Source organism: Peromyscus eremicus, chromosome 1 (assembly GCF_949786415.1).
Source record: "Peromyscus eremicus chromosome 1, PerEre_H2_v1, whole genome shotgun sequence".
Taxonomy (NCBI): Eukaryota; Metazoa; Chordata; class Mammalia; order Rodentia; family Cricetidae; genus Peromyscus; species Peromyscus eremicus.
In genome coordinates, this window is record NC_081416.1 from 165946578 (window position 1) to 165955606 (window position 9029).

Sequence of the window (9029 nt, forward strand, 5' to 3'; positions counted from 1 at the left end):
AAGGAAGGTTAGTACGTTTAAGGACTTTACCAGAACTATGGACTTAGTTATGGAGTAGGCATTTGTTCTCGTTTTTGGCAGGTGTGTGGGTCTGTGTGCTGGCCTCTTCAGTCAGAATGGTGTGTGATTGTTTCTTATATGGTGTTAGTTGTGCTAAGGACTGGGGGCCTGTTACGTTGGTACTTGCACAAACAAATTTGATCTCTCTCTCTCTCTCTCTCTCTCTCTCTCTCTCTCTCTCTCACACACACACACACACACACACACACACACACACACACACACACACACACAACTTTCTAATAGCCAGGCCAGGACAAAGAATCAACAACTGAACTCTATGAGGCATTCTGCACTCTTATGTGATGTTGAGAGTGGAAATCATAGAGCAAAAACAAAAACAAAAACAGAAAACAAAAAAACAAAACAGAGATCAGACCCTGCAGAACACCGTAATCATCTCAGTCTACAGTTAATTAGTTAACTTCAAATTTCAGTATAGTCAGTTCTCAGCTGTGGGACCTGGAGGTTTTGGGTTCCCACAATCCACTATTTGCTTGAGTGTCTTTGCATCAGATGTCCTTCTAGCTCTTCCTCTGACTTCCCTGATTGGAATCAGTGGAAAGGGTGCTGAACACAACTTGGAAGGACTGGTCCCTGCACCACACCATCTCCATGCCACAGTAGTTCAGTGTACACAGCTCACAACTGAGACCAAGAACAAGTCAGCTTCAATTACTGCAGATACTGAGCAAGCACCAGCGTTCCTACCCAACAGTTATTGAAAACACTAAATAAGCCTCCTCTTCAGGCAACTTCGAACAGATTCCATATCCTTGGGGGAGGGGCCTTGTAAACTTTGTGACTCCGTACTTGCTGAGACTGGTAAGTTTTGGTTAACTTCCTGGATTTTGTGGATCTGCCTCTTCCCTCCAGGAGGGAATGTTTGAATTCAGAAGAAATGCCCATGAGACAGAGATACATCCCTATAAGAGAAAATGTGAATGGCCTTTCCTGTTGAGAATTATCCTGATGGGAGGAGTGTGGGAGCTAGAATGCCAGGAAGTCTGTTAGGAAGCAGTCTCTTCCAGCTGCCTAAACAAGACAGGAACAATGGCACTATCAAATGAGCATATTCCGTTGGAAGGAGAAAATTTCGTGGGGTCCTATCCAATGACAAGAAACTACAGGCAACTAATGGCTGCTGGGAAAAAGAGAACCAGCCACTGCCAAGGATGAACATCCTTATTTGGATAGGAATTTGTGTATCAGTCTCATTCTACACGCAGACACACTGAGGTTTGCTGAGGCCACTTGGCTCTGCATGTGTGTGCACCCATGTGTGGTGCATGCATGTGGAGGTCAGAGATTGACCTTAGGTATGCCTTCCTTTATTGCTTTCCATCATTTTTTGTTCATTTGTTTCTTTGAGACAGGGTCTCTTTATTCAGTTCTGGTTGCTCTAGAACTACCTACATAGTCCAGATTGGCCACAGAGATCCACCTGCCTCTGCATCCCGAGTGCTGGGATTAAAGGCGTGCATCACTATGCCTGGCCTATTGTTGTAGTTTTGGAGACAGGTCTCTCACTGAACTGAGAACTCACTGCTTTGGCTGGGCTGGTTGACCAACAAGCTCCAGTGGTCCATCTGTCTCTGCCTCCGAAGCACTGGGATTACAGATGCCCGCCAGCATGCTTGACTTTTTTACATGGATGCTGGAGATCACCCATGTAAACTCAGCTCCTTGTGTTCACACAGCAAAAACTTCTACCCACTTAAGTTATCTCTCTAGTCCTGAACCTGACTCTAAAGGGCAGAGCTTGGGTCAGCCCACCAGTCTGTCCCTCTAAAAACCATCACCCCCCCCCCCCCCCCGACACACACACACACACACAAGGAAGATAAGCATTCTCTCCTTGTTGAAACCCAGAAGCAGTATGCTAGGTGGAAGCCAGGCATGCCTTCTGCCTTCAGGGATCTTGCTTTGGGTGTTTAGAAAATGGAGCAGTAGACCCTGACCATGCTGAGGGCACCCTTCAATCTCCAATGATGTCTTAATTGTATTACTCTGTGCTTTTGCTTGGAGTTGGAGAAGAGCCCTGCCTTTCTCCTCTGGGAAGCTCTACTTGGCCGCAAGGCCTCTCGGAACATTTGGTCCTGTGATATTCCTTTTCAGAACATCTCACGTGAGAGAGATAGTCATCCAATCTCTCTGCCCAATCTAAGAATAACAGAGATGTGGGAAGGGTTTTGGAAGTCCCATTTAGGGTTGTCTTCATTTTGTTTTTGTGGTCCTGGGGACTAGACCCATGTCTTCACACGTGCTAGACAAGTCCTCTATCACAGTGACCTTTCTTTCTCCCTCCCTCCTTCCCTCCCTCCCTCCCTCCCTCCCTCCCTCCGCCTCCTCTCCCTCTCTCTCTTATTGATACAGACCTTTTGCTAAATTGCCCATGCTGGCTTTGAACTCTCTCTGTAGCCCATGTAGGTGTTGAACATTGAATCCCTCTCCTCTATTCTTCCTAGAATCAGGGATCACATGCATGCCCCATGGGCCTGGCTGAAGGAGATTTTATAAGGCTGGCTTAGTGGGCCGAGGAAAAGTGAGAAGTAGAGGGAGGAGAAAGATATTGTTTCTTCATGGCCTCTCATTCTCTAGACTTCATCATTTCTCTCTACCCCTTTCTAGGTTCATGACATCATATAAGGACCTACACCTAAATCTTCCCATAAGCACTGAGTCAGAAGGGGATGATGTCTGGGCCAAGAAAACCTAGTAGAAGCAAGATCAGACGTTCAAGACCGTCATCTGCCACATGGAGAGTTCAAGGAAAGCCTGGGGTACATGTGGAAGGAAGGAAGGAAGACACAAAGCACAGAGGACACATGGAGATGGAAAGAAAGACAGAGGCAGGGAGAGATGCACAGCTAAAGAGACAGGTAAAGACAGAGTGACTTGGAGCCAGGGAAGACCTTGACATGAAAGAAACAGAGATTCAAATATCAGAGTCATATGAATGGACTAGAGAAGACAGAATCTGGAAAGCAGGAAGAACGTAATTGGGCAGAAACAGGGTGGAAGCTGGGAGGGGAGGTTTAAACCAATCAGAGGAACAAGTTCCGTGCCAGCATGGCCTCAGAAGCCCTAGGAGCGGCCAGCACGGTCATTTCTCTGGCTCCTTTTTAGTGTCAGTACACTGCAAACCAAATCTCACTTAACCCCAACAACAGGCTTCAACACTATGAGTACAGCCAGTTCTTCAGTGCACTGGCTGGATCCCAGGTCCATGGAAACACTTCTACACACCGCAGCTAATCCCATGAGTGGCTCTTCCATGTAAACAAGCCCTGTTATCTCCACCACTTTACAAATGCGAAAATAAGGCAGAGGTGGGGATGAATCACATCGCAAAATGACTTAGCTCAGATTCAACACTGAGATAGTGTAGGTAGAATCTGTTGTCAGGATGCCTGTGCTGAGGAGAGCTGAGAATGCTAGAGACATGATCTCCAAGTCTGTTAGACATGAGAGAGAGCCTGATCTCTGAGTCTGTAGACATGAGAGATAGCCTGATCTCTGAGTCTGTAGACATGGGAGATAGGCTAGAATCTAGAGATCTTCCAAAGAAATCTATGAACTTCCCAAGACTATTGTGCCCACCTGGAAAAACCGTGTCCAAGTATATTCACGTCCTGTGAGCACATGGCTATTATTTACTTTGTGAATATTTACTATGAGCCCCACCATGTGCTGGCACTGTTCTAGAGCAGCATTTTCCAGACACAACACAGCAGATGCACATATACACTCGAAGAGGCTGTGACAGCATGCACAGGACCTTCACAAACTAGCCAGACAAAATCCCAGCATGGAGGAGGAGCAGTGGGCACAGATCCCACCCCTAGCCAAGGAACTATGCACAGATGATAGCTGCTGGGAGAAGGAGGGGGGGGTATTCTTCTTTAATGGAGTGACGCTTCAACCACACTGTAGGGCAGTCACATGCTTAGGAGGAGTTGGTCAACTCAAAACAGACTCCATGTTTTTAGTGGCTTTTCTTTTTCTTTTTTTAAGATGGAAGATGAAGTTGGTTGGGTAGGGAAGTGACAGAAATCTGTGAGAGGTTGGGGGTGGTCAGGAAAGAATATGATTTTAAAAATACTTTATGAATGAAAGGAACAGGCAAAAGCACCTTGAACTAAGTACTGCCATTTTGACTTCAGACTCCATTTTACCTGCAGGGTGAAGTACAGTTCAGGTTCCCAAGCCCTAGGGAAGTTGAGAACTTTCCAGTGGCTGATCAACCTCCTCCCTAAACCATAGAAATAGTCTTTATGCATCTTTAGTTTTTTAGACACATCATGGCTGTTCCTAACCACAGAAGGAACAAATGAATCTAATTGGCTGGACTGAAAGGCTTGCATTGTCTACCGGTTGACAATGATGGAAAATTCAAGGATACCCCTAATCTCTAAATCCTGATTGGTGAAAATTGTAACTGTAACTTGGCAACAGATGTTTGTGATTTTTTTTGTGCTTATAAACCTCACTTCTGCCCCTGCTCGGGGCTATCAGGAGAAGCAAGGCTCCCTAGTCCTCTTCCTGCAGCTCTGATCAATCTGCTTGTGTGGTGATTTAATAAAATCTTTGGAACCCATAAGGGTTGTCTCTCTCCTTCCTCATGGTGCATAATGGGCTAGGTATAACAATGAAATTCTCAATGAATAAATTATTATTATTATTATTATTTTTAAAGAAAAAATGGGCTAGGTATAACAATGAAATTCTCAAAGAATAAATTATTATTATTATTTTTAAAGGAAAAGCTTGATTGGCTGCAATTGGCTTCCCATGAAAATGGTCTAGTCAATTGTCAGCCTGTGATTGGCTGAAGGTCCAATGCTGTGATTGGCTGAAACTTGGTTGCTTGATGACCCCAGAGTATATTCTTAGGTTGTTATTGTATTTGTCCACAAAGTGGAATAAGGCTCAGTCTATACAGAGATCACTTTCGATCAGCCTTTATCACCCTGACACATATGGATGTAGGCTAAATTTGTCTATATAGCTCTCCCAACAGCCATTGAAGGTAGAGATTAATTATAGATTTGGAAAGCGGCGGCTCAGTTTTTAAAACTTGCTTCAACTCAACACAACTAGAAAATGCCAGCCGGGCGGTGGTGGCACACGCCTTTAAACCCAGCACTCAGGAGGCAGAGGCAGGTGGATCTCTGTGAGTTCAAGGCCAGCCCGGTCTACAGAGTGAGTTCCAGGACAGTCAGGGCTACACAGAGAAATTCTGTCTCAAAAACAAAACAAGAAAGAAAGAAAGGAAGAAAGAAAGAAAGAAAGAAAGAAAGAAAGAAAGAAAGAAAGAAAGAAAGAAAGGGAGGAAGAAAGAAAGGGAGGAAGAAAGAAAGAAAGAAAAAAGGGAAATGCCGAGTTCCTGATGTGCACTCAGGAACTGAGTCTGTTCCTTGCCATTCTGCTGGATATGCACATCTATGTTCCTGTCCTAGTTCTAGCTTGCTGTGATGGGGTCACACTCAATACTGTAATAAGATTCACAAACCTCTGAAACTGTGTGTGGAGATTTTAATATAAAGACAGGATGACAGAAAAAGGGGAATGTGGGGTTGGAAGGATTGCTCAGTGGTTAAGAGCATTTGATTCTCATTGACCACATGGTGGATTACAACCACCTGTAACCCCAGTTCTAAGGGATCCAATAGGCACACATGTGGTGCGCATACATGCATGCAGGCAAAACATTCATACACATAAAGTGAAAATAAATGAATCTAAAAATATGTATTTTAAGATGAGTACCATCGAAGTTTAGATTCTCCTAGAAGTGAGAATGTGGCATGCGACAGAGGGGAAGCACCATTGCAGATCAGGGGGCATAAAGGAGCCAGGGGGAGGCATAGGTTACAACTTGTGTTGTGATTTTCAAGGAAGGGAATGGAGTCATTAACAGAGCACTTGCCCAGAATCCTCCAGTGAGGGGCTGGGGGTGTGGCTCAGTGGTAGAGCTCCTCCTGCCTAGAATCTCCCAGTGGGGGTGTGGCTCAGTGGTAGAGCCTGTGCCTAGCATTCTCATGGTCCTGGGTTCATTCCATCCACAGCTCCACAAAGGAAAAGAGATGTATTCATTGAGATTTCCATAGAAAGCAAGGTAGGACAGCACCGACGGGTTAGGGTAAACATTTTGAACAATCCCTCTTTGTATGAGGGTCTGTGTGCGCGTGCATGTGTAGAGGCTATCATTCTCCACCTTATTCACTTCAAACCGGGTCTCCCAATGAAGAAGCCCAAGCAATGCTCTGTCTCTACTGCCCCTACCAGTGCTAGGGTTACAGATGCGCATGGCCACACCCAGATGTTTACATGAATGACAGGGATTTGGACTCGGGTTCTCATGCTTGCGTAGCAACACTCTTACCCAGAGAGATGTCTCTCCAACCCAGTTTTTACATTCTAGCTCCCAGCGCCTTCCCCAAAGCGGACTAAGGGCAGGAGAAATAGCAATTCAGTGTGTTACAGTGAGGTTTTTAAAAGGTAGGGGAAGTTGAATGTCCACTATAAGTTTATATGTTAACTCGATCCTCAGGATGGCCCTGTTTGGAGATGATGGAACTTTTTCAAAGTGGAGCTTTGTGAGATGTCCTTAGTCCTGGGGGTATCTTTGAAGAGGCTTTGCGGATCCTTATTTCTTCCTCTTTCTGCTTCCCTGTTCATGAAGTAAGTCACTTGTTGCACCAAATGTCCCCCACCACTGCTATACAACATGTCCATCAGATGGGTCCACCCGCTTACAGTGGGGCCTTCAAAACTGTGAGCCCAAATGAACTTTTCTCTGTGCAAGTTAGTTGTCTCAGCTGTTGTCCTTATAGTGATGAAAAGCCGAGAATGGACAGTCTGAGCTCCGAGAGGGTTCTTCTGGAGCTGGTGCTCCCCCTGTAGGGCAAGTCCTGGAACTGCAAGAGTAACTCAGGGAAGAAAGGATTCTGGAGACAGCAACACAGGGTCTTAGGCTAAAAGAGTGTGTCCTGCAGTAAAGTTTAAGCTTACACCAAGCCCACTGCTATAATACTAGCACTCAGAAGGATGGGACAATAGCGTTTGAGGACAGCCTGGGTTACACCTGTCTTTATTTACATCTCCATACCAAATTTCCCAGGGACCCGGGAATGTGGTAGGATTTTTTTGTTTGTTTGTTTTGTTTTGAGACAGAGTCTCACTAGGTAGAATCGCTTGGAAAGAATGTCTTAGTGAGGGATAGCCTACATTGGGTTGTTCTCTCTCTCTCTCTCTCTCTCTCTCTCTCTCTCTCTCTCTCTCTCTCTCTCTCTCTCGTGTGTGTGTGTGTGTGTGTGTGTGTGTGTGTGTTGGGGTGGTGTTGTCTTGGTTGTTAATTGGTGTAGTAAGACCCAGCCCACTGTGAGCGATACTGTTCCCCAGTTTGGGGACCTAGACTATATAAGACTAGAGAAAACTAGCTAAGCCCAAGCAAGCAAGGGCACGTGTGTTCGTTTCTTTCTGCTATTGACTGTGAATGTGATGTGAACCTGTTTGAAGTTCCTGCCTTGACTTCCCCTCCACTAGTGGGCTGAAACCTGGAATTGTACGCAGAGTAACCCCTGTGGTGTTGTTTGTCAGGGCATTTTATCACGGCAATAGAATGGAACTAGAACAGTGTCTCCTTGGTTTGAGAGCCAAATCCCACACTTAGCGTCTTGCCTGCCCCCTAGTGGACATTCAGGAAACGCTTCAAATCAATATGGGAAGACTGAAAAAAAAAATTCCCTCCCTTCAAGGGTGTTGAGAACATTTAGGCAATCATCGAGTGGTTTCCCATTTAACGTGCTTTGTAGGCAAAGTTAAGCTCTTTATTCATGGCAGTTTCTTTGTGAACATTACAAGAGAATCGACAAAATATTTACTTTGTGGAATGGAAAATCACTTTATGAGAATGAATGTTGTTAAAGGAGGTTTGTAAACGAAACTTGTTTATAATCCAGGGGTGTTTATAAGGTCCAGTCCTGTGCACAATGCAGAACTGTAAAGTTTAAAGGGCTTTGTAAACGTCCAAGCTCTTTCAAAACCACAAGATGTTCTACAAACACCAGGATTTTTGTATCGTAGAGTGAACTGTAAACACCAGGCAGGTGCATGAAGGCAACAATTTTTTTTTTAATGTAATGAACTCCATCTGCATTGAATTCCTTTTTAATTAGAAAGTATTCTTTAGATTTTTATTAAATTTTATTTTTATTTGTGTATGTGCATGTGTGATCTGTGTGTATGTGTGTGTGGTGTGTGTAGTGTGTGTGTGGTGTGTATATGTTTGTGGTTTGTGTTGTGTGTGTGTGTGGTGTATGTAGTATGTGTGTGTGTGTTGTATGTATATGTGTGTATTTTGTGTGTGTGTGTGAGAGATTGTGGTGTATGTGTATGTGTATGGTGTGGTGTGAGTGTGTTGTGTATGTGTGTTATGTGGTGTGGGTATAGTGTGTGATGTGTGTGGTATATGTGTGGTGTGTGGTTTTTTGTGTATGGTGTTGTATGTGTGTGTGCAGTGTGTGACGTTTGTGTGGTGTGTGAGGTGTGGTGTATGTGTATGGTGTGGTGTGTGTGCATGTGTGTGAGATGTGTATGTTGTATGCGGTGTGTGTGCAGTGTGTGATATGTGTGTGTGGTGTGTATATATGTGTGGTGTGTGAGGTGTGTGGTGTGTGTATGATGTGTGTGGTGTATGGTATGTATGTGGTATGGTGTGTGTGTGTGTGTGTGATGTGTGTATGTATGTATGTGTATATGGTATGTGTGTGCGTGCACGCAGCTTTTTTTCTTTATGTGGGTACTGGAGATCCAAACTCAGGTCCTCATGCTTGCACTGCTGATGGTCTCATCCTCAGTACCACCATCATCCCAGCCTCCCCCACTCTCTTCCTTCCTTCCCTCTCCTCTTCTTTCTTCTCTTTCTGTCTTGCTTTGTTGAGGGCTCCAGGTCCCTGCAGCTG